The following is a 23859-nucleotide window of genomic DNA, read 5'->3' on the forward strand; positions in this document are numbered from 1 at the left end:
CCTACAGTCTTTATACCCTTACGGGTAACTAAATGAACACATTATTTTCAGTTCATACACATACATAACAGTAGGTAATACCCAACTGGGTAACTATTCATACTTTAGGCATTTTGCATTTTAATCCCTAAACCTGGCAGGGATTTGGCCTTGTGTGCTGCGTGTGGATCTTCGTAGCACTAGGGTGGTACTGGTGTTTGTGCATGCACACTCTGCTAACCTATCAGGTGTACGTGCTGGTAGATTATAAAACTGCCTCAATCTCTCTATGGGAATGGCAAGTGCACTGATTACTGGGCCTTCAGGCTCTGCTTCAATGGGTGATCCTCCTCTTACTGGGGACTCTTCCTGTTCCTGAGCAGGTTCTTCTAGGGCGCTTACAGGTTCTACTGGTGGTAGAGGTTCTTCTGGTTGCTGATAGAAGTGTATCACTGGTATGATAACTGCTCCATCAAGTTGAGGCCAGTCCGCAGGGAAGTCTCCTAGAACTGTATGAAGTACATCTTCCTCGGGTTTCTCCGGTATTACAAAAGGTGCTTCTTCCTCCGGTGTCTTCAGTAGACCTGGGCACAATTTCAAGTGGTCTCTTGAGACTGTTGCGGTCGTCTTACCTCCATCCTTACTGATCAGGCAGGTTTTACTGTTGTCAAATCTGGAGTTTAACACGGTGTAGGGCTCTCTTTCCCACTGGTCATCGAGCTTGTGACCTCTTCTTTTCCGCTTTAGCACTATTTCTATTGGTGCCAAGGGTTCTGCTGGTGCATGCTTATTGTAATGTTCTTCTTGGATTTCCCTTACTCTGTTTAGACTGTCTTCGACACAGGCCTGTACTTTCCTGTACTGCTCTTGCCGACTCATGTCCCAATCTTCAGTGGACATATCTGCAGTAGGTTCTACCACTCCGAGCTCCAGGTCCATGGGCAATTTTCCAGGTCTTGCTCTCATAAGGTATGCTGGGGTACAATTTGTAGAACTCACGAGTATGTGGTTATACAGGTCCACTAGGTCAGGTAGCTTTTCTGGCCACTTGTTCCTCCCTTCCAAAGGCAGGGTTTTTAACAGATCTATGACAATGTTATTCATTTTCTCGCACATACCGTTGGTTTGTGGATGATATGGCGTAGTCTGGATCTTCTTGCGTCCATACAGGTGACAGAATTCCTTGAATAGCTCAGCTTCAAAAGCAGGGCCTTGATCTGTTAGCACCTTGTCCGGATACCCATGGGGTCTGCAGAAGAAGGCTTGGAACGTTCTTGCTGCAGTTTCTGCTGTCAGATCCTTGACAGGGGCTACCACCAGGAACCGGGAATAGTGATCCACCATGGTCAGGGCATAGGAGTAGCCTGATCTGCTGGGTGACAGTTTGACGTGATCCAGAGCGACAATCTCCAGGGGTTGGGTTGTTTTGATGGACTGCAAGGGTGCTTTCTGGCTGCAGTAGTCTTTCCTTCTGAGGCTACAGGGTCCACAATTCCGGCACCACCTTTCTATGGAACTCCGCATTCCAACCCAATAGAACCGGTACTTCAGCAAGGTTTCCAGATTCTTCCAGCCAATGTGACCTCCTTTGTCATGGTAGGCCTCTAACACCATCTAGATATCTGTCCTAGGTACAACAATCTGCCACACCATTTCATGGGTCTTGGGGTTGACATACCTTCGGCACAGCTTCTCTCTGTAGATTGTAACGGGTCTGGGAGGTGGAACCTCTGAGCAACTATACAAGGGGGCGGTCCTTGTAAGGAAGCGGGTGGCTCCCAGGGAAGACGGGCAGGTAGTCACGGCAAGTGACAGGGACAGTCTCTGGGTAGAAGGGCAGGTAGTCACGGCAAGTGACAGGGACAGTCTCTGGGTAGAAGGGCAGGTAGTCACGGCAAGTGACAGGGACAGTCTCTGGGTAGAAGGGCAGGTAGTCACGGCAAGTGACAGGGACAGTCTCTGGGTAGAAGGACAGCAGGCAGGTGGCTGGTGAGCGCTCCCAGGTGAGCGGGCGAGAGTCTCTGGACAGGCAGGTGGTCACGGCAAGTGACGGCAGAACCTTCAGGTAGGCTAGCAGACAGGTAGCAGGTGGACGCTCCAGGGTGAGCGGGCAAGAGTCTCTGGACGGGCAGGTGGTCACGGCAAGTGACGGCAGAGCCTCCAGGTAGGCTAGCAGACAGGTAGCAGGTGGACGCTCCCAGGTGAGCGGGCAAGAGTCTCTGGACGGGCAGGTGGTCACAGCAAGTGACGGCAGAGCCTCCAGGTAGGCTAGCAGGCAGGTAGCAGGTGAGCGCTCCCAGGTGAGCGGGCAAGAGTCTCTGGACAGGCATGTGGTCACGACAAGTGACGGCAGAGCCTCCAGGTAGGCTAGCAGGCAGGTAGCAGGTGAGCGCTCCCAGGTGAGCGGGCAGGCTGGTCCATAGACAGACTGACAGGTGTCGGAAGGCAGACCGTCGGACTGCAGGCTTGCAAGCAGGTAAGCGGATATCAGGCAGGTATCAAGCAGGAATCTGGCAGGTGACTGGCAGGTAACTGGTAGCGGAACCGGAGGACTGAAGCAGAGTGAAGGCTCTGCAACAGCATTGCTCGGGCACCTCCATTTTGGAGGCGGTGCCTTATATATGGTGAAGTCCTCCGGCCATTGGCCGGGGACTCCTTAGGACGACGCGCGCGGCCCCTTTAAGAGAGGGGGAGCGCGCGCGCGCGCCCTAAGCACCATGGCCGGGAAGCAGCGCGCGCTGCTAGCAGAGCGGGAGGAAGACGCCGGGCACGGAGCGGAGAGGTGAGGGGAACAGCGTCCCTGCCTAGCAGGAGGCAGGGACGCTGACGCTACAGTACCCCCCCCTTTAGGCCCCCCCTTTTTTAGGCCAGAGAGAAATTTATCAAGGATGAGAGGGGCATGGATGTTCTCCCGGGGCTCCCACGTTCTCTCCTCAGGACCAAACCCCTTCCAATCTACCAGAAAAAAGGTCTTTCCTCTTACCCTTTTGGTGGCCAGAATGTTCTCTACCTCAGATTCGTTCTCAGCGGAAACCGGAGCAGGGGGCGTACCTGTAGACTTGGAAAAAGAGTTAAGTACCACGGGTTTGAGGAGGGATACATGGAAGGAGTTAGGGATCCGTAAGTTGGCCGGGAGTTTCAATTTATAGGCCACCGGATTGATTTGTTTGATAACTTCCAGTGGGCCGATGAACCGAGGCCCTAACTTGTAGGAGGGAATCTGGAGCCGGACATACTTGGACGAGAGCCAGACTTTATCTCCTGGACGGAATTGTGGAGGATCCAGGCGTTTTTTGTCAGCGTGTTTTTTCATCCGCTCGGACGACTGAAGGAGTGCGGATCGGGTACTCTCCCAAATGGAGGAGAATTCGCTAATGAGAGATTCCGCAGCCGGATTGTCCACAGAGGTGGAGACGGGAAATGGGATCCGAGGATGCTGACCGAAGACTACAAAAAACGGGGATTTGGAGGAAGATTCGCTCTCGTGATTATTGTAAGAGAATTCGGCCCATGGTAGGAGATCCACCCAGTCTGAATGTTGGGCATTAACGAAGTGCCGGAGGTAACTGGTCAGGATCTTATTGATCCACTCCACTTGACCATTGGACTGTGGGTGGTAAGCGGAGGAGAAGTCCAGGGTGACGTCAAGCAGCTTACTTGTGGCTCTCCAGAAGCGTGAGGTGAACTGAACCCCACGTTCCGACACGATGTGGAGGGGCAGGCCATGGAGACGGAAGATGTGGCGGATAAAGTCTTTAGCCAGTTTGGGTGCAGACGGGAGACCCGGCAGGGGAATGAAGTGCGCCATCTTGGAAAAGCGGTCAGCGACCACCCAAATGACCGTACAACCGGCAGAGACAGGGAGATCCGTTATAAAGTCCATAGCTATATGCTGCCACGGGGCAGCAGGTACTGGAAGAGGAAAGAGGCGACCGGCTGGCAGGTGTCTCGGAACTTTGTTGCGGGCGCAGGACACACAGGCTGAAACAAAGTCTATTACATCCTTGTGCAGGGTAGGCCACCAGTAATGCCGGGTAATAAGCTGGAGGGTCTTTTTCTGACTGGCGTGGCCAGCTAGTTTAGACGAGTGACCCCAGAGTAGGACCTTCTTCCGATCAGGTACTGTTACGAACGTCTTACCGGGAGGGAGACGATTTAGATTCACGGGAGCCACCTGCATTACTCTGGCGGGATCAATGATGTGCTTCGGTTCCTCCTCTAGATCAGACACCAGGAAGGATCGGGACAAGGCGTCAGCTTTGATGTTTTTGTCTGCCGGGCGAAAATGAAGAACGAAATCAAAGCGGGCAAAAAACAAGGACCACCGGGCTTGGCACGGGTTAAGTCTCTGGGCGCTCTGGAGGTAAGGCAAGTTCTTGTGGTCCGTGTAAATGATTACTGGGTGAAGAGCCCCCTCGAGCAGGTAACGCCACTCCTCCAGTGCCAGCTTAATGGCCAATAACTCTCGATCTCCTATAGAATAATTGCGCTCAGAAGAGGAGAAGAGTTTGGAGAAGAAGCCGCAAGTTACCATTCTTCCGGAAGGCGACTTTTGGGTAAGAACCGCTCCGGCTCCAGAGGAGGAGGCGTCAACTTCCAGGAAGAATTGTTTGTTGCCGTCCGGACGATGCAGCACCGGGGCGGAAGAGAAAGCCTGTTTTAAGGAAAGAAAGGCTTCCTCTGCTTCGGGCGGCCATTTTCTGGGATTAGTGCCCTTATGGGTGAGCGCAGAGATTGGGGCAGTCCGGGAAGAGAAGTGCGGTATGAAGAGGCGATAGTAGTTGGCGAAACCCAGGAACCGCTGAATAGCTTTCAACCCCTCTGGTCGGGGCCACTTCTGGATAGCAGACAGTTTCTCAGGGTCCATTTGTAGGCCGGTCTGAGAGATTATGTAGTCCAGAAACGGAAGAGAGGTCTGCTCAAAGAGGCACTTCTCATATTTAGCGTAGAGATGGTTCTGCCTGAGCCTGAGCAGAACCTGACGAACATCCCTCTGGTGTGTGGGGAGATCCGGAGAGAAGACCAAGATGTCGTCCAGGTACACCGCTACGCAGGAGTAGAGATGGTCCCGGAAGATGTCATTGACCAACTCTTGAAAGACGGCGGGAGCGTTACAGAGACCGAAGGGCATTACCAGGTATTCATAGTGGCCGTCCCGGGTGTTGAATGCCGTCTTCCATTCATCCCCCTGACGGATACGGACCAGGTTATACGCCCCACGGAGGTCCAGCTTGGTGAAGATTCTAGCCCCCCTTAGATGGTCAAATAATTCCGGAATGAGCGGAAGGGGGTATTTATTCTTCACCGTGATCTGGTTAAGGCCTCTATAGTCTATACAGGGACGGAGTGAGCCGTCCTTCTTTTTGACAAAGAAGAAGCCTGCTCCCGCCGGGGAAGTAGGTTTCTGTATGAATTCCCGGGCCAGATTCTCCTCAATATATTCTGACATGGATCGGGTCTCAGCAGCGGACAAAGCGTAAATGCGCCCACGGGGAGGAGTAGCGCCGGGCATCAGGTCGATTGGGCAGTCGTATGGTCTATGAGGGGGTAAAGTCTCTGCCTCCTTTTTATTAAAGACGTCTGCATACGACCAATAAGGAGCCGGAAGACCAGGTAGATTGGCTGGAGTAGGAGAAGGATGGACAGGATGGACGGGAACTAAACAAGTCTTATGGCAGTCCTGTCCCCAGCGAAGGACTTCTCCGGTCTGCCAATCAAGCACGGGTGCATGTTTCTGAAGCCAAGGTAGGCCTAGTAAGAGGGCGTGAGAGAGTCCAGGCAGAACATGAAAGGAGATGCTCTCAGAATGCTGCATTCCCACCTGTAGAGTTAGAGATTCGGTGATGAGTTGGATGGGATGTGGTAAGAGGCCCCCATCCACGGCAGCGACAGATAAAGGTACGGCCAGAGGTTTGGTGGGAATGCGGTATTTTTCTACCAGGGATTGAGAGATGAGATTTCCAGCAGCTCCTGAGTCAAGTTGAGCCAGTTCAAAAGAGCGGTTCTCTCCGCAGATGATAGAGACTGACAGCATCAGGGATGGAGAGGGTTTATTTTTGTCTAGGGCGACCTCTCTGAGCGATCCTAGACACAGGCGTTTCCCGACCTCTCTGGGCAGGAACGGATCCGGTGCTCCTTACTGCCACAGTAGAAGCAGCTCCCCTCGGCACGGCGTAAGTCTTGACGGGTTTTGACCATCTTGGTCTGGTCGACCTGCATAGGCTCAGGTGAGTGTGCCTGGGGAGTAACGGAGGGAGTGACGGGTTTCTGGAAGATAGGGGCTAGACGTGGAAACCTCCTCTCACGGGTGACCTCTTTGGCACGCTCCTGGAACCGGATGTCAATCCAGGTGGCTAGTGTTATTAAGTCGTCGAGAGTGGTAGGAGTGTCCCGACCGGCGAGTTCATCTTTAATACGGCCGGACAGACCCTCCCAGAAGACAGACACCAGGGCGTCGTTGTCCCAGGCCAGCTCCGAAGCAAGGGTACGGAACCGTATGGCATATTGGCCCATGGTGAGATTTCCTTGATGGAGGCGTAGCAGAGACGATGCGGATGAGGTCTTCCGTCCGGGTTCGTCGAAGACTTTCCGGAAAGCCGTGAGAAAGGCTGGCAGGTCGGACACCAGGGGGTCTCCTCTCTCCCATAGAGGATTTAGCCAAGCCAGAGCCTCCCCCGTGAGGTGGGACATGATAAAGGCTACTTTGGACCGTTCGGAGATAAACTGGTGGGACAAGAGTTCAAAGTGCAGGGTGCACTGGTTTATGAAGCCCCGAGCTTGAGCGGGGTCACCTCCGAAGCGAGGAGGTGCAGAAAGCCGGGGTCCAGGGCAGGATACCATGGTATTGGTGGGCAGCGGCGCTGCCGGGTTGCGAGTCATGACACTAGCGGTGGTTGCTGGTGGAGCAGTCAGAGTGTCCACGCGAGAGTTGACATTCCGCAGGTGACTCAGGATGGACTCCGGTTGGGACCTCTGACGGGACAGTTCATGACATAGGTCCGAGAGCGAGGGAGCTTGGGTGCCACCGGATTCCATGGCCCGAGCAAACTGTAACGGGTCTGGGAGGTGGAACCTCTGAGCAACTATACAAGGGGGCGGTCCTTGTAAGGAAGCGGGTGGCTCCCAGGGAAGACGGGCATGTAGTCACGGCAAGTGACAGGGACAGTCTCTGGGTAGAAGGGCAGGTAGTCACGGCAAGTGACAGGGACAGTCTCTGGGTAGAAGGGCAGGTAGTCACGGCAAGTGACAGGGACAGTCTCTGGGTAGAAGCACAGCAGGCAGGTGGCTGGTGAGCGCTCCCAGGTGAGCGGGCGAGAGTCTCTGGACGGGCAGGTGGTCACGGCAAGTGACGGCAGAACCTCCAGGTAGGCTAGCAGACAGGTAGCAGGTGGATGCTCCCGGGTGAGCGGGCAAGAGTCTCTGGATGGGCAGGTGGTCACCGCAAGTGACGGCAGAGCCTCCAGGTAGGCTAGCAGACAGGTAGCAGGTGGACGCTCCCAGGTGAGCGGGCAAGAGTCTCTGGACTGGCAGGTGGTCACGGCAAGTGACGGCAGAGCCTCTAGGTAGGCTAGCAGGCAGGTAGCAGGTGAGCGCTCCCAGGTGAGCGGGCAAGAGTCTCTGGACAGGCAGGTGGTCACGGCAAGTGACGGCAGAGCCTCCAGGTAGGCTAGCAGGCAGGTAGCAGGTGAGCGCTCCCAGGTGAGCGGGCAGGCTGGTCCATAGACAGACTGACAGGTGTTGGAAGGCAGACTGTCGGACCGCAAGCTTGCAAGCAGGTAAGCGGATATCAGGCAGGTATCAAGCAGGAATCTGGCAGGTGACTGGCAGGTAACAAGCAGGAATCTGGCAGGTGACTGGCAGGTAACTGGTAGCGGAACCTGAGGACTGAAGCAGAGTGAAGGCTTTGCAACAGCATTGCTCGGGCACCTCCATTTTGGAGGAGGTGCCTTATATATGGTGAAGTCCTCCGGCCATTGGCCGGGGACTCCTTAGGACGACGCGCGCGGCCCCTTTAAGAGAGGGGGAGCGCGCGCCCTAAGCACCGTGGCCGGGAAGCAGCGCGCGCTGCCAGCAGAGCGGGAGGAAGACGCTGGGCACGGAGCGGAGAGGTGAGGGGAACAGCGTCCCTGCCTAGCAGGAGGCAGGGACGCCGACGCTACATAGATGAACAGCCGGCTTCTCTCATTCCACAGGTGTTTGGCTTGTGGGGGAGCATCCTTCTCCAGGTGAGAACCTTCTTGGGTTATCATTCTTTTGATGAGGCTGACAACCCGGTAACTGTCCTGGGTCTCCTTCCAGCTGTGATGAGGTAGAGGGTTTGGCGTCCTACCATGACATCTTCTGGAGGCGTGCTGCTCGTGGACCATTCCATTTCTGTGGAAAGCAGGTATATCAATTTCTTCGAGATCATCCACTTCATCCTCGGTGTCCGACTGGTGGGGCATTCTTGACAAGGCATCAGCATTGGTATTCTTGTGACCTGCCCGGTACTTGATTGTGAACTGATAATTCGACAACCTGGCTACCCAACGCTGTTCCATGGCTCCCAACCTGGCTGTCTCCAGGTGCGTCAAGGGATTATTGTCGGTAAAGGCTGTTAATTTAGTTGAGGCTAGGTAATGCTTGAATCTTTCAGTGATAGCCCAGACCAAGGCCAGGAACTCTAGCTTGAAGGAACTGTAATTCTCCAGGTTCCTCTCAGTAGGGCAAAGCTTCCTACTGGCATACGCAATTACCTTTTCTCTGCCGTTTTGCTTTTGGGACAACACAGCTCCCAGTCCCTCGTTCCTGGCGTCGGTGTACAACAGGAAAGGCGGGCTGTAGTCAGGGTAAGCCAGTATTTCTTCACCAGTTAGGACTTCCTTCATTACTGCAAAGGATTCAGCCTGTTCCTTACCCCACTGGAATGGGGGATTTTTACCTCTCTTGGACTGTCCTACAAGGAGATCTTGTAAAGGTGCTGCCTTTTTGGTGTAATCCTTTATGAACCTCCTGTAGTATCCGACCAGTCCCAGAAACTGACGTACTTCCTTAATGTTTCTCGGTTCAGGCCACTTCTGGATGGCAGTGACCTTCTCCGGGTCTGGTGCTACTCCCTCTGAGCTGACCACGTGTCCCAGGTACTGAACCTTCTGTTTGAGCAGGTGGCACTCGGAAGGTTTTAGTTTCATCCCATACTGGGACAATGCCTCAAATATCTCCGCCAGGTGCTTTAGATGGTCTTCATACGTCCTCGAGTACACGATAACGTCATCCAGTTATAGCAGCACTGTCTCAAAGTTCCGGTGTCCCAAGCAACACTCCATCAACCTCTGGAACGTTCCGGGTGCATTGCAGAGTCCAAATGGCATGCTGTTGAATTCACATAATCCCATCGGGGTGGTGAAGGCTGTCTTCTCCTGGTCTTCTTCAGCAACAGAGAATTGCCAGTACCCACTAGTGAGATCCAATGCCAATCCTCTATACGGGTCAAAGGGTATGCATCTTTATGTGTTATCCGATTAATTTGTCTGTAATCTACACACATCCTCATGCTACCGTCCTTCTTTCTGACCAGGACCAGGGGAGCTGCCCAGGGGCTACAGCTATCCCTTACTACCCCTACCTTTTTCATGTCATGCAACATTTCCTTGGATTTTTGGTAATGTGCTAGTGGTATGGGTCTGTAACGCTCCTTAATGGGTGGATGGTTACCGGTGGGTATGTGGTGTTGTACCCCTTTAACCCTTCCAAAATCAAGTGGGTGTTTACTAAACACTTGTTCGTATTCCTGAACCACCCTGTAGACACCGTGTTTTTGATGGACAGGAGTGGCGTCAGTCCCAACACGGAGCTGTTGACACCATTCCTCCAGCTGAGCTTCGGAGTCATTGTCCTCCACTGTATCCGGTGGGGTCAAGGATTCCACTGTGTTTATGGCATCATTATTCACAGTATACAGTCTGGCAACATTGGCGTATCGTGGCAATTTGACTTCCTCCTCCCCACAATTTAGGAGACGTACGGGTACCCTCCCATTGCGTACATCAACTACCCCTCTAGCAGTTAGGAGTGTAGGTCTGTGTTCTGAGATAGTGGGCTCCACTACCACCTGGTAGTTCTGTCCCTTGAGACCTATTGCTGCCCTACACCAAATTAGCATTTCACTCATTGGGGGAATCACAATGGATATCGGGTCTGTCACCTGTACATTACCAATCTCACCACCTGTTAGTTTTACCTGCTGCTGGTACAGGAGGGCTCGAATTTCCTTCTGGAGCACCTTCCTCTGCCCTGGTTTGGCAGTGTCAGCCATCTGTTGGAGTAAGAACAACACTTCTCCCAAACAGTTACCAACTACATTTGTACAAAGTATCATATACAAGTCTGTATCACCAGGGTTAGACTCCACTACAATCAGCCCTTGGTCCTTTAGTTCCGCTCTCCCCCTTTCACTGTCACGTCCTTAACCCCTACTAGGTTAAGAGGAAGGCCATTGGATGCATACACAGAGAGATTTGGGGCTGGCGGATGGAGTTCATCTAGGGACCAGTACCTTTTGTAGAGGATGTCAGGTATGATAGTTACCTGTGACCCGGTGTCCAGTAGTGCAAGTGTTGCTATCCCGTCCAGCACGATGGACAGGAAAGGCCTTCCTCCTACAAACCGATGGTACCAGCTTGATGGGCCTGGTTGATCTACTCCTGGGTGTCGGCCCTCGGCCCCAGGTTTTGCCCGTTTATAGGACAGGTCCGGGTGGTATGGCCTGCCTTGTGGCAACGGTAGCAGACGAATTCTCTTGGAGGGCGATGTTGGTCGTTGGTCCTCCCACGGTGTGGCATTGTCCTCCTTCTTCTCCTCATCCAGGGGACATCCTCAGGACTGTCGGCGAGTAGGATCCTTCCCTCCGGCTCGGGCTCCGCTTGTAGCTGCAGGGCGCTCAGGACAGTGGTCAGGGTTTTACTTAGCTGACGCACTTCAGAGCGCAGGCTGTCCAGCTCGCTAGGGGGCACTGTTTGCACCTTTGTTTCAGCCGTTAATGAAGGAGCAGTGGGCGCTGTGGGCACTGGGGTGGCCCCACCCTGGTAACGCTGGATAGCAGTATCTGATGGTTCCAGGGGCTGCAGACCCTTAATAGCCATGTCTTTCAGGGCATCAAAGGTGGCACTTGGATGATCTAAGGCTCACTACCGTACGGTTCTGCTCTCCTCCTGGGACCTCAACCCTCGGATGAATTGTTCTATCAGCATTTTGTTCTCATCATGTATGCTGGCCAGACTAACCTGTTTCAGGGCCCGCAGTGCCTCTTGTAAACGCCAGGCATAGTCCCGGATACCGTCCTCAGGTTTCTGGGTACAGTGGTAGAACCTCATCCGAAGATCTGTCTCAGTGCGGTTTTCAAAGACAGTTTGCAGTCTCTTAAATATGATAGATACTGATTCCTGGTCTGCGGCTGGCCAGGTTTCAACTTCCCGCTTGGCGGCACCAGTCAATTGTCCCAGCACAACAGCGGCTCTCTGTTTACCAGTCATTGAATACATGTCCAATACACCGCATATCTTTCTCTTGAATCCAGACAGGGTGTCTGGTTTGCCATCATACTGGGGAAGCCATTTTGCTCCGGGGATGTACGGCAGGGCCATGGGCATGACTGGAATCGCGACCCCTGCTGGTGGAGCGGCTGCTCCGGCCTGAGCAGCGCTGGGCGCGAGTTGAGCATCAGGAGCGTTAACCGGTGCTCCGGCGTTTTGCTGGTCGTCGGCCATGGTTGCGCCCCCCTAGTGAACCGTAGCCTACACCTTTACTTTTGATCGGGTAGGCTGCAGCTCTGCAGGTGACGGTCTCTTTCCAGGACCTTGCGTTTCCCTCGCGGCTGACGTCAGAGCGTGCGCTTGACGATGATCTCCTTCCAGGACCTGACGCTTCCTGGTTCGGCGTCGAGGCGCGAGGCGGGGCCTGGGCTTTGCGCGCTACCAACAGTCATGCCTCTCTGGTTCCCGCGGTTATGCCCCCCTACTTCCCGCGCGGTGACGCGGTAATGGCGGCGATGTTCACAGTTTAAACACAGTTCAATCACGGCACACAGTACCCGGTGGCAACGGGCACGAAATCCTGTTCGTGACGCCAGGAAGAGAGTGTCTCGCCCAGGGGGATATATGGGGGAGACTCGGTACCCGGGCCTTTACTTTCTTTGTAGGATATCACGGCAGTCGACTCCTGGGCCCGTCCTCTGGGTTACTCTTTAAAAGGGGTTTTGTTAACAGTTTGTCTCGTGACGCCACCTGTGGTTTCTGGTAATGGTTACCAGTGCTGCTGCAGACCTCCGGGGGGTGATGGAATGGCAGCTGGGATGTTTCTGCTCCCCACAGATGGAGCGGGCCTCCCGGGGCAGGGTTGATGGGAGGGATGCAGGTGAAAGATGGTCGGGTCAGGGGGAATGACGGACACGCACACAGGGGATTCGCTTCAGTACCTTTACTGGAGTAACGGCAGGTATGGTCCAAGGGAATTGCTAGGAAGGGTGCATTTCAGGACTCTCCCCAGTGAGCGGGTATAAGGCCTCCTGATCCGTTTCTTCCCCTCTCTAAGCTTCTGGCCCGCCTGGAACTTGGCCTAGCTTCTATGTTGTGTTGCTCTCTCACCTGACCGCTTGGTAGTAGGACTTTTCTTTGGCAACCACTATCCCTGGACGCCTGGGCCTTCGTGGTTCCTAGTCCTGTATTTGATCGTAGCTTCAGGATGACCAGGGGTCAGACTGTATACGCCGTACGCACCACACACACACTGTATATGCCGTACGCACCACACACACATTGAACACGCCGTACGCACCACACACACACTGTATACGCCGTACGCACCACACACACATTGTATACGCCGTACGCACCACACACACTGTATACGCCGTACGCACCACACGCACTGTATATGTCATACGCACCACCACACACACTGTATACACCGTACGCACAACCACCACACACACACACACATACACTCTGTATACGCCGTACATTTTGTCCTTATGTGGAGGATACAATGTAAATTAAAGCACCTTTGTCATAAATTTTTCCATGTTAATAAAATGCTACCTTTACCTACTTTGCTTTCATTTTAACACCGGGGAGGGGTGAGTGCACATAGGAAAGAGAGGACACACAAGGGGGAGACAGCTCAAACGAGAGAACACATGAGAGAAGAAGACAGAACAGGGGTGGAGAGAGAGACAGCAGACAAGGGGGAGAGCACATGGGGTACACAGGTCAAAGAAGAGATCACATGAGAGGAGAAGACAGCAGATGGGGGAGAGAGAAAGTGCACATGGGGGAGAGAGACAGAGCACAGGGGGGAGACAGCTCAAACGGGACAGCACATGAGGGGAGAGCACAGCACAGGAAGGAGAGAGACAGCAGACAAGGGGGATAGCACATGAGGAAGACAGGTCAAGTCAGCACATGGGGGAAAGAGTGGATGTAGCATCGGCGTCTCTGCCCCGTTCTAGGCAGAGACGCCGTCCCTCTCACCTCCCCGCTCCTGGCGCGGCGTCCTCCAGCGCTTCTCTCCCCGCTGCTTCCGGCACGCGCTCCTTCCCCGGCAGTGTACCTCTCTTAAAGGGACCGCGCGCGCCGTCCTAAGGAGTCCCCGGCCAATTGCCGGAGGACCTCCCATATAAAAGGCACCTCCTCCAAAATGGAGGTGCCCGAGCAATGTTGTAGCACTGTTCACTACTCTGCTTCAGCCCTCAGGTCCCGTTGCCAGTTACCTGCCAGATACCTGCCAGATTCCTGCCAGTCTGCTGTCTAATTCCTGCCTGATATCCTGCTACCTGCCTGCTAGCCTGAGGTCCGACGGTCTGCCTTCCAACTTCTGTCAGTCTGTCTAAGGACCAGCCTGCCCGCTCACCTGGGAGCGCACATCTTCTACCTGCCTGCTTGCCTGAGGTCCGACGGTCTGCCTTCCAACTCCTGTCAGTCTGTCTAAGGACCAGCTTGCCCGCTCACCTGGGAGCGCTCATCTGCTGCCTGTCCGCTAGCCTACCAGGAGGCTCTGCCGTCACGTGCTGTGACCACCCGCCTGTCCAGAGACTCCTGCCCGCTCACCTGGGAGCGCTCATCTGCTACCTGTCTGTTGGTCTTCCTGGAGGCTCCGCCGTCACATGCTGTGACCACCCGATTATCCAGAGACTCTCGCCTGCTCACCTGGGAGCTCACGTCTATCATCTGCCGCCACAGGTCGTACCAATCCTTTACCCAGAGACTGCCCCGGTCACTTGCTGTGACCTCCTGCCCGTTCATCCAGAGACTGCCCCGGTCACTTGCCGTGACCTCCTGCCCGTTCATCCAGAGACTGCCCCGGTCACTTGCCGTGACCTCCTGCCCGTTCATCCAGAGACTGCCCCGGTCACTTGCCGTGACCTCCTGCCCGTTCATCCAGAGACTGCCCCGGTCACTTGCCGTGACCTCCTGTCCGTTCATTCAGAGACTGTCCCAGTCACCTGCTGTGACTGCCTGCCCGTCTACCCTGGTCGCCACCCGCTCCCTTACAAGGACCGCCCCCTTGTATAGTAGCTCAGAGGTTCCGCCTCCCAGACCCGTTACAGTTTGCTCGGGCCATGGAACCCGGTGGCACCCAAGCTCCCTCGCTCTCGGACCTGTGTCATGAACTGTCCCGTCAGAGGTCCCAACAGGAGTCCATCCTGGGTCACCTGCGGAATGTCAATTCTCGCCTGGACACTCTGACTGCTCTGCCTGCAACCACCGCCAGTGCCATGACTCGCAATCCGGCAGCTCCACTGCCCACTAATAACATGGTATCCTACCCCGGACCCCGGCTTTCTGCACCTCCTCGTTTCGGAGGCGACTCCGCCCAGGCTCGGGGCTTCATAAATCAGTGCACCCTGCACTTTGAACTCCTGTCTCACCAGTTTAACTCCGACCGGGCCACAATTGCCTTCATCATGTCCCATCTCACCAGAGAGGCCCTGGCCTGGCTAAATCCTCTATGGGAGAGAGGAGACCCCCTGGTGTCCGACTTGCCTGCCTTTCTCACGGCTTTCCGGAAAGTCTTCGACGAACCCGGACGGAAGACCTCATCCGCATCATCTCTCCTACGCCTCCGTCAGGGAAGTCTCACCGTGGGCCAATATGCCATACGGTTCCGTACCCTTGCCTCTGAGCTGGCCTGGGATAATGACGCTCTGGTTTCCGTCTTCTGGGAGGGTCTGTCCGGCCGTATTAAAGATGAACTTGCCGGTCGGGACATTCCTACCTCTGTCGATGACCTAATAACTCTTGCCACCCGGATTGACCTGCGGTTCCAGGAGCGTGCCAAAGAGGTCACCCGTGAGAGGAGATTTCCACGTCTAGCTCCTACTTTTCAGAAACCCGTCACTCCCTCCGTCTCTCCTCAGCTACACTCTCCTGAGCCTATGCAGGTCGACCAGACCAAGATGGTCGGTTCTCGCCAAGAATCTCGCCGAGCCGAGGGAAGCTGTTTCTATTGTGGCAGTATGAAGCACTTCATCCGTTCCTGCCCGGAAAAGCCGGGAAACGCCAGTGTCTAGGACCACTCGGAGAGGTCGTCCTAGACAAAAGTAAGCCCTCTCCGTCTCTGACCTTACCGGTCTCTATTGCTTGGGGAGAAAACCGTCTCTTTGAACTCGCCCATCTGGATTCTGGAGCTGCTGGAAACCTCATCTCCCAGTCTCTGGTAGAGAGATACCATATTCCCACCAAGTCCCTGGCTGAACCATTGTCAGTCGCCTCCGTGGATGGAAGACTTCTCCCGGAGACCATCCTGCTCGTCACCGAACCCATAACCCTGCAGGTGGGAATGCTGCACTCTGAGGAGATCTCATTCCATGTGCTGTCCGGACTTTCTCACTCCCTGTTGCTAGGTCTACCTTGGCTCCAGACACATGAACCCGTATTGAACTGGTGGTCCGGTGAAGTACTCCGATGGGGTCCTGACTGCCATAGGACCTGCCTGGTCCCGGTCCGTCCACTTCGCCCTCAGCCTACTCCAGCTAACTTACCTGGTCTCCCGGCTCCCTACTGGCCCTATGCGGACGTCTTCGGTAAGAAGGAAGCTGAGACGTTGCCACCCCATAGGCCATACGATTGCCCGATCGACCTGGTACCTGGCACCACTCCTCCCCGTGGGCGTATCTACCCGTTGTCTGCAGCCGAGACCCGAGCCATGTCTGAGTACATTGAAGAGAATCTGGCTAGGGGATTTATCCGAAAATCTACCTCCCCGGCTGGAGCCGGATTCTTCTTTGTCAAAAAGAAAGACGGCTCGCTACGTCCCTGTATTGACTACAGAGGACTCAATCTCATCACGGTAAAAACAAATATCCCCTGCCACTCATCTCCGAATTGTTTGACCATCTCAAGGGCGCCAGGATCTTCTCCAAGCTGGATCTACGAGGAGCATATAATCTGGTCCGTATCCGTCAAGGAGACGAGTGGAAGACGGCATTCAATACCCGGGACGGTCACTACGAGTACCTTGTGATGCCCTTCGGTCTCTGTAATGCTCCCGCGGTCTTTCAGGAACTAGTCAACGACATCTTCCGTGACCTCCTGTACTCCTGCGTAGTGGTATACCTGGACGATATCTTGGTCTTCTCTCCGGATCTCCCCACACACCGGAGGGATGTTCGTCAGGTCCTGCTTAGGCTTCGGCAGAACCACCTTTACGCCAAATATGAGAAGTGCCTCTTCGATCAGACCTCCCTTCCGTTCTTGGGCTATGTCATCTCCCAAACAGGTCTGCAAATGGATCCCGAGAAGCTCTCTTCCGTTCTAAAATGGCCTCGTCCTGAAGGTTTGAAGGCGATACAGCGATTCCTGGGCTTCGCTAATTATTATCGTCTTTTCATCCCACATTTCTCGTCTCGGACTGCTCCCATATCTGCACTTACCCGTAAGGGGGCTAACCCCAGGACATGGTCGCCTGAAGCCGAGGAGGCCTTCCTTTCCCTAAAGAAAGCCTTCGCCTCTGCTCCCGTCCTGCACCGTCCGGACTGTAATAAACAATTCTACCTGGAGGTTGATGCCTCCTCCTCCGGAGCCGGAGCGGTGCTCACCCAGAAGTCTTCTACCGGGAGAATGGTAACGTGCGGCTTCTTCTCCAAAATCTTCTCCTCGTCGGAGCGCAACTACTCCATTGGAGACCGGGAATTGCTAGCCATCAAATTGGCACTGGGAGAGTGGTGCTATCTGCTTGAAGGGGCTCTCTACCCGGTAATCATCTACACGGATCACAAAAACCTGGCATATCTCCAAAATGCCCAGAGACTCAATCCTCGCCAGGCCCGGTGGTCGTTGTTTTTTGCCCGCTTCGACTTCATTCTTCATTTCCGTCCGGCGGACAAGAACGTCAAAGCTGATGCCTTGTCCCGGTCCTTCCTGTCCTCCGATCAAGAGGAGGAACCTACGCACATCATCGACTCCTCCAAGGTGATGAATGTGGCCCCCTTGGATCTGACTCGTCTTCCACCCGGTAAGACGTTCGTAGCTGTGCCAGATCGGGAGAGGGTTCTTCGCTGGGGACATTCTTCTAAACTAGCTGGCCATGCTGGCCAAAAGAAGACCTTCCAACTTATTACCCGGCATTACTGGTGGCCTACCCTGCGTAAGGACGTGGTAGACTTCGTCGCGGCCTGTTCATCCTGTGCCCGTAACAAAGTTCCCCGACATCTACCTGCCGGCCATCTCCTGCCCCTTCCCGTACCTGCTGCTCCTTGGCAACACATCGCTATGGACTTTATCACCGACCTTCCAGTTTCTGCCGGTTGTACTGTCATTTGGGTTGTCGCTGACCGTTTTTCTAAGATGGCCCACTTCATTCCCCTGCCTGGTCTTCCGTCTGCACCCGAGCTGGCTAAAGACTTTATCCGCCACATCTTCCGTCTCCATGGTCTGCCCCTCCACATCGTGTCGGATCGTGGGGTTCAGTTCACCTCTCGCTTCTGGAGAGCCACATGTAAGCTGCTGGACATTACCCTGGATTTCTCCTCCGCTTACCACCCTCAGTCCAATGGTCAAGTGGAGCGGATCAATCAGATCTTGACCAGCTACCTCCGGCACTTCGTTGATGCTCACCACTCGGACTGGGTGGATCTCCTACCATGGGCCGAGTTCTCTTATAACAACCATGAGAGCGAGTCCTCTTCCAAATCCCCGTTCTTTATAGTCGGTGGCCAACATCCCCGGATTCCACTTCCTGTCTCCGTTTCTGTGGACAACCCTGCTGCGGAGTCTCTTGTCAGCGAATTTTCTACTATTTGGGAGAGCACCAGGTCCGCTCTTTTTCTCTCCTCTGAGCGGATGAAGAGATATGCTGATAAGAGACGTCTGGATCCGCCCCAATTCCGTCCGGGAGACATGGTTTGGCTCTCATCCAAACATGTGCGGCTCAAAGTACCCTCCTACAAGTTGGGTCCTCGATTTATCGGCCCCTTCGAAGTCCTCAGGCAAATTCACCCTGTGGCCTACAAATTAAAACTCCCGGCCACCCTACGGATCCCCAACCCCTTCCACGTATCTCTCCTCAAACCCGTTGTCTTTAACTTTTTTTCCAAAAATCCAGGTGCCCCTCCTGCTCCGGTTTCCGCTGATGACATCTTTGAGGTAGAGAGTATTCTGGCCTCCAAGAGGGTAAGAGGAAAAACCTTTTTTCTGGTAGATTGGAAGGGGTTTGGTCCTGAGGAGAGAACTTGGGAACCCAGGGAGAACATCAACGCCCCGCTTCTCCTTGAGAAATTTCTTTCTGACCAAAAAAAGAGGGGGCCTAAAGGGGGGGGGTACTGTAGCATCGGCGTCTCTGCCCCGTTCTAGGCAGAGACGCCGTCCCTCTCACCTCCCCGCTCCTGGCGCGGCGTCCTCCAGCGCTTCTCTCCCCGCTGCTTCCGGCACGCGCTCCTTCCCCGGCAGTGCACTTAGGGCGCGCGCGCGCGCGCTCCCCCTCTCTTAAAGGGACCGTGCGCGCCGTCCTAAGGAGTCCCCGGCCAATTGCCGGAGGACCTCCCATATAAAAGGCACCTCCTCCAAAATGGAGGTGCCCGAGCAATGTTGTAGCACTGTTCACTACTCTGCTTCAGCCCTCAGGTCCCGTTGCCAGTTACCTGCCAGATACCTGCCAGATTCCTGCCAGTCTGCTGTCTAATTCCTGCCTGATATCCTGCTACCTGCCTGCTAGCCTGAGGTCCGACGGTCTGCCTTCCAACTTCTGTCAGTCTGTCTAAGGACCAGCCTGCCCGCTCACCTGGGAGCTCACATCTTCTACCTGCCTGCTTGCCTGAGGTCTGACGGTCTGCCTTCCAACTCCTGTCAGTCTGTCTAAGGACCAGCTTGCCCGCTCACCTGGGAGCGCTCATCTGCTGCCTGTCCGCTAGCCTACCAGGAGGCTCTGCCGTCACGTGCTGTGACCACCCGCCTGTCCAGAGACTCCTGCCCGCTCACCTGGGAGCGCTCATCTGCTACCTGTCTGTTGGTCTTCCTGGAGGCTCCGCCGTCACATGCTGTGACCACCCAATTATCCAGAGACTCTCGCCTGCTCACCTGGGAGCTCACGTCTATCATCTGCCGCCACAGGTCGTAGCAATCCTTTACCCAGAGACTGCCCCGGTCACTTGCTGTGACCTCCTGCCCGTTCATCCAGAGACTGCCCCGGTCACTTGCCGTGACCTCCTGCCCGTTCATCCAGAGACTGCCCCGGTCACTTGCCGTGACCTCCTGCCCGTTCATCCAGAGACTGCCCCGGTCACTTGCCATGACCTCCTGTCCGTTCATTCAGAGACTGTCCCAGTCACCTGCTGTGACTGCCTGCCCGTCTACCCTGGTCGCCACCCGCTCCCTTACAAGGACCGCCCCCTTGTATAGTAGCTCAGAGGTTCCGCCTCCCAGACCCGTTACAGTGGATAGGTGGGTGAGCACATGGGGGGGGGGATTTGCAAAGCCTGCCCCCATCGTGACATTACCGCCCTCCCGATGCGATCGGGCCTCCATCTAGTAAGTTAATAATAAATGAGTCACATACAGATCCCTCTTCATTTCACAGTCACCATTTGACAATTGCAGCATAGAGAAAAAAACTGCATCTATTTTGTCTAATGAGAGAATAGAAATAAGAATCGATAGAGACCAGGAATGTAACATTTTTTTCACATCAACACATAATATTTTGCAATACTGATTGTTAAATAATGATATATACTAACTTTTAATGTTGTTGTTATGTTTTCTCTATTTCTTTATTGATCATTGCAATCACAGTAAAGCATAGAACAACACATTGACCATTGCCCATTCACTCAAAGGCTGATATGAGACTAAAGAATCAAAATCTGAGTTTTGTAATTAGGTAGGTGCCAATGTACTGTAAATCACATAGTTGCTATCTGAATGGTCCTCTAATCAGAACATAAACCACATTTCTTTGAATGTTCAGGAAAGGGAAGTAAAAATTGTTCTGAGCCTTTGATCTTTAGCCTCACAGGCTGTAAATAAACCCCACAGTAGCAATTTCACAGAAACATACCACTGCCTGTCCTTATGCTGAATGTAATCAGATATGCCTGTTAGAAACATGTATTACATCCTGACGACTGTTTTCGAAATCTTAGAAAACAAAGTTTGAAAGACCATTGTTTTATCTTTAAGTTTGGATGATGATCATCATTCATCAAGGACTAGGAGTGACACATCATAAAATATATAATGTACTGTAGGACATTTATGAATTGATGGATCTGGAAATATATTTGAACTTGTGAAATATACAGGACTTTATACACTTTGGTGTCATATTTCTTTATTTTTATCCTTGATGTATGTTCAATATGTAGGTTTAAATTTACACCTATGGTTGCTCTGTTGGCCATATAGTTGTAGTCACCATTATTGGCACCTTTATTAATTATAAAACAACCCTAATATACTCAGGGTATGTGCCCATGATCAGGAAATGCAGCATCATTTATTTATGCAGCATCAAACCCGCAGTGTCCAGATGTTACAGCATAGTGGATGGGATCTCTAGAAATCCCATGTCCACTATGCGTGCATCTGAGGCTGGAGATCACCCATGGACACTGACATGCGGCGCATCTTTCAGGACCGCAGCATGTCAAATTCTCTTGCGGAGTCGCTAGTCTCGGCAACAGAAATTTGACCACTAGAATGTATTGAATGCGGTAAACCCACATGGTTCAGTGAGCACATGCGGATTTACCTGCTTTCAATAGAACGCAGCGTTTTGGATGCACCAAAAATATGCTGAGTCCAAAGCACTGCCTGTCCAGATCATGGGCACATAGCCTCAGAAATAAGTGGATATGTACCAGTTGTGCATCATGAGAATAATAAAATAGCATGTCCTAAAACGTCAACATACAGATAAATTGATCTGCCAACATACATGCAGCCATTTAAAAAAAGATACACTATCTAAAACATCATTCACACGTCGTGATTAAACACTGATGTATAAAAATGGTACTGGTGTCATCAGTGTTTGGGATCATTGTGTCATCAGTGTACTGTCCGTGTGTCCTTTTCTGGTTTTCACGGATGGATAAATAAATGGCAAAACGTCTCCTTTCCTTAGCAATGTTAAATCCGTACAGCACACGGATTGTACACTGATGCCATCCGTGTGCCGTACGTGTATTTTACAGACCTTTAGACTTGTATTGGCACTTTTCATTTGTGCTGTCAGGAAAACCAGACATGTGAATAGCACCAAGGACATCTGAATGAGACCTAATACTGATTGCTTTAGGGACCGCATTACATCTTATATCAGCGTGTACGCTAATATAAGAAGATAACTACTTTATGTCAGCATTTTCTATATAATGACTTTTTTTAGCAATATACTTGCTATTACTTTGACTGCTAATTTTAAAGGGAATCTGTTACCAGAAATAATGCTGTTATCCTGCAGATCTGCTGTTAATTTGCAGGTAAACAGCGTTATTATGTTGCCCGGTGCCAGCACGTAGCCGAATGCAGTGGGGAGAAAATGAACTTTATTCTCCCCGCCAGTATTCGGATTCAGTCATGGGGGCAGGGTGCCATGGGTTCAGCCATCGCTCTCCGAGCGGTGGCTGTATCCGTGCCCCTGGACCTGACTGACACTCCTTCTGCATTGCAGCCGACCTCAGTCCGGCTAGGGGGCGCGGTTACAATAACCACTCTGTATACTCAGAGCAATGACTGAACACGCATTGCCCCCACCTCCCGTGACTGAATCTCAATGCTGTTGGGGAGAATAAAGTTAATTTTCTCACTGCTGCATCCGGCTGCATGCAGGCAACGGGCAACATAATAACGCTGTTAACCTGCAGATTAACCGTATATCTGCAGGTTAACAGCATTATTTTTGGTGACAGGTTCCCTTTAAACATTCTAGAGAGACATAGATGTTGTAATCGATATAATAAAAATTAACTTTTTATATATTTATCATTTATCAGTTGGTGGAAGCAAAGTGGTGTTTGTTCAATAGGGCAATTTGTAAATAGTATTATGATTTTATAACAGTGTCATGGCTTCTTGCAGCTCTGTTGGCTGCCATATACAATTATATCCTTTTCTTAAGGTTGTAGATATATCGTATTTTTCGAATTATAAGACGCACTTTTACCCCCCAAATTTGAGAGTAAAAAGGGGATGCATCTTATAATCGTTGGTGGCGACAGGAGGAGTGGAGCGATGCAGTGGGCCCCGTCCACTCAGAAGCTGTCGGCGACTGTGAGCGGAGGTCCCCTCTCCCGTACATATGCCTGCAGTGGGCTTCTGGAAAATGGCCGATACATGCGCAGATTGAGATCTCAGGTAAAAAGAGACAGTGTGGAGGGCCAGACGTCCGCAGTGTTCTGCTGCTGAGGGCGGCGGAACAGATTAGCTTTAGTGTTGAGCGAGTATGCTCTGTTCCGAGTACTCTCGGGCCGAGCTCCAAGTATTTACAGCTGCTCGGTGATGCGGTTAAATCGCTGTTTGACAGCTTTAGTACATGTAAGGAATGTCTATTTCTTACACATTGCTCACATGTAATAAAGCTGTCAAACAGTTGCAAATCATGCACACGGGAGCGATTCAACCATATCACCGAGCAGCTGTAAATACTCGGAGCTCGGCCCGAGCATACTCGGTCAGAACATACTCGCTCAACTCTAATTAGCTTCCATTTACAAAGACCTCTGCACAGGTTACAAAAACATACCTTTTTCATAGAAGTTAATGGACTACCTCTAAACTACAGGTTCCTACTATCTATTTGATTGCTGAAAGGCATATTTCTGAATGCTGTTAACAGTATTGGCAGTTCCATTAGCCATGTACAAAAAATAATGTATAGTAATGAAATCTTTAAAGGGAACCTTTCTGGTCCCCCAAGCATCCCAAACTGCGCTCATTATAGTAATAGTATTATTACGAAAACAAGAATCTCGGATTAGTCTGGAGGACATTGCTTCACCTAGAGCAATCTGGCCACATTTTCTGTTATAACAATAAGAGTGACATCCTCCTCGATGCCATGTTTTCAATGTCCTTATCTAAGCATGTGTAATGAAGCTGGGCGTACCTTCGCCAGCATTATCAGCATGCTGCACATGCCCAGAAAGGCCGACTTGTATTGACTCTGAGTTCTGGTTGTGAGTGTTTCAAAAATGACATGGCCATTGTGGAGGACATTAATCTCAAACAGAGGTTGTGATTACAGCATCTGAAGCCAAAGTACACTAGATGAAGTGACAACCGGCCGGACTAGTCTCAGGTAATCTGTATATTCCAATGTTTTACTGCACATAAGAACTATTGTATGGCTTATCAAGGACATGATTGCTATGCAGGTTCAATATGTAGGCAGTTTGGGAGGCTTGGGGAA

The 23859-nt window shown here is 52.5% G+C and overlaps 1 protein-coding gene across 2 annotated transcripts in view; it reads right to left on the reverse strand.

The window, feature by feature from the left end:
- The window catches only part of COL15A1 (collagen type XV alpha 1 chain), a 904466-nt gene that overhangs the window by 643655 nt on the left and 236952 nt on the right, over positions 1 to 23859 (reverse strand). The gene's annotated exons all lie outside the window — the stretch shown is intronic.

This window comes from Phyllobates terribilis, unplaced genomic scaffold (assembly GCF_046119375.1).
Source record: "Phyllobates terribilis strain yellow unplaced genomic scaffold, ASM4611937v1 Scaffold_4__5_contigs__length_816908805, whole genome shotgun sequence".
NCBI lineage: Eukaryota > Metazoa > Chordata > Amphibia > Anura > Dendrobatidae > Phyllobates > Phyllobates terribilis.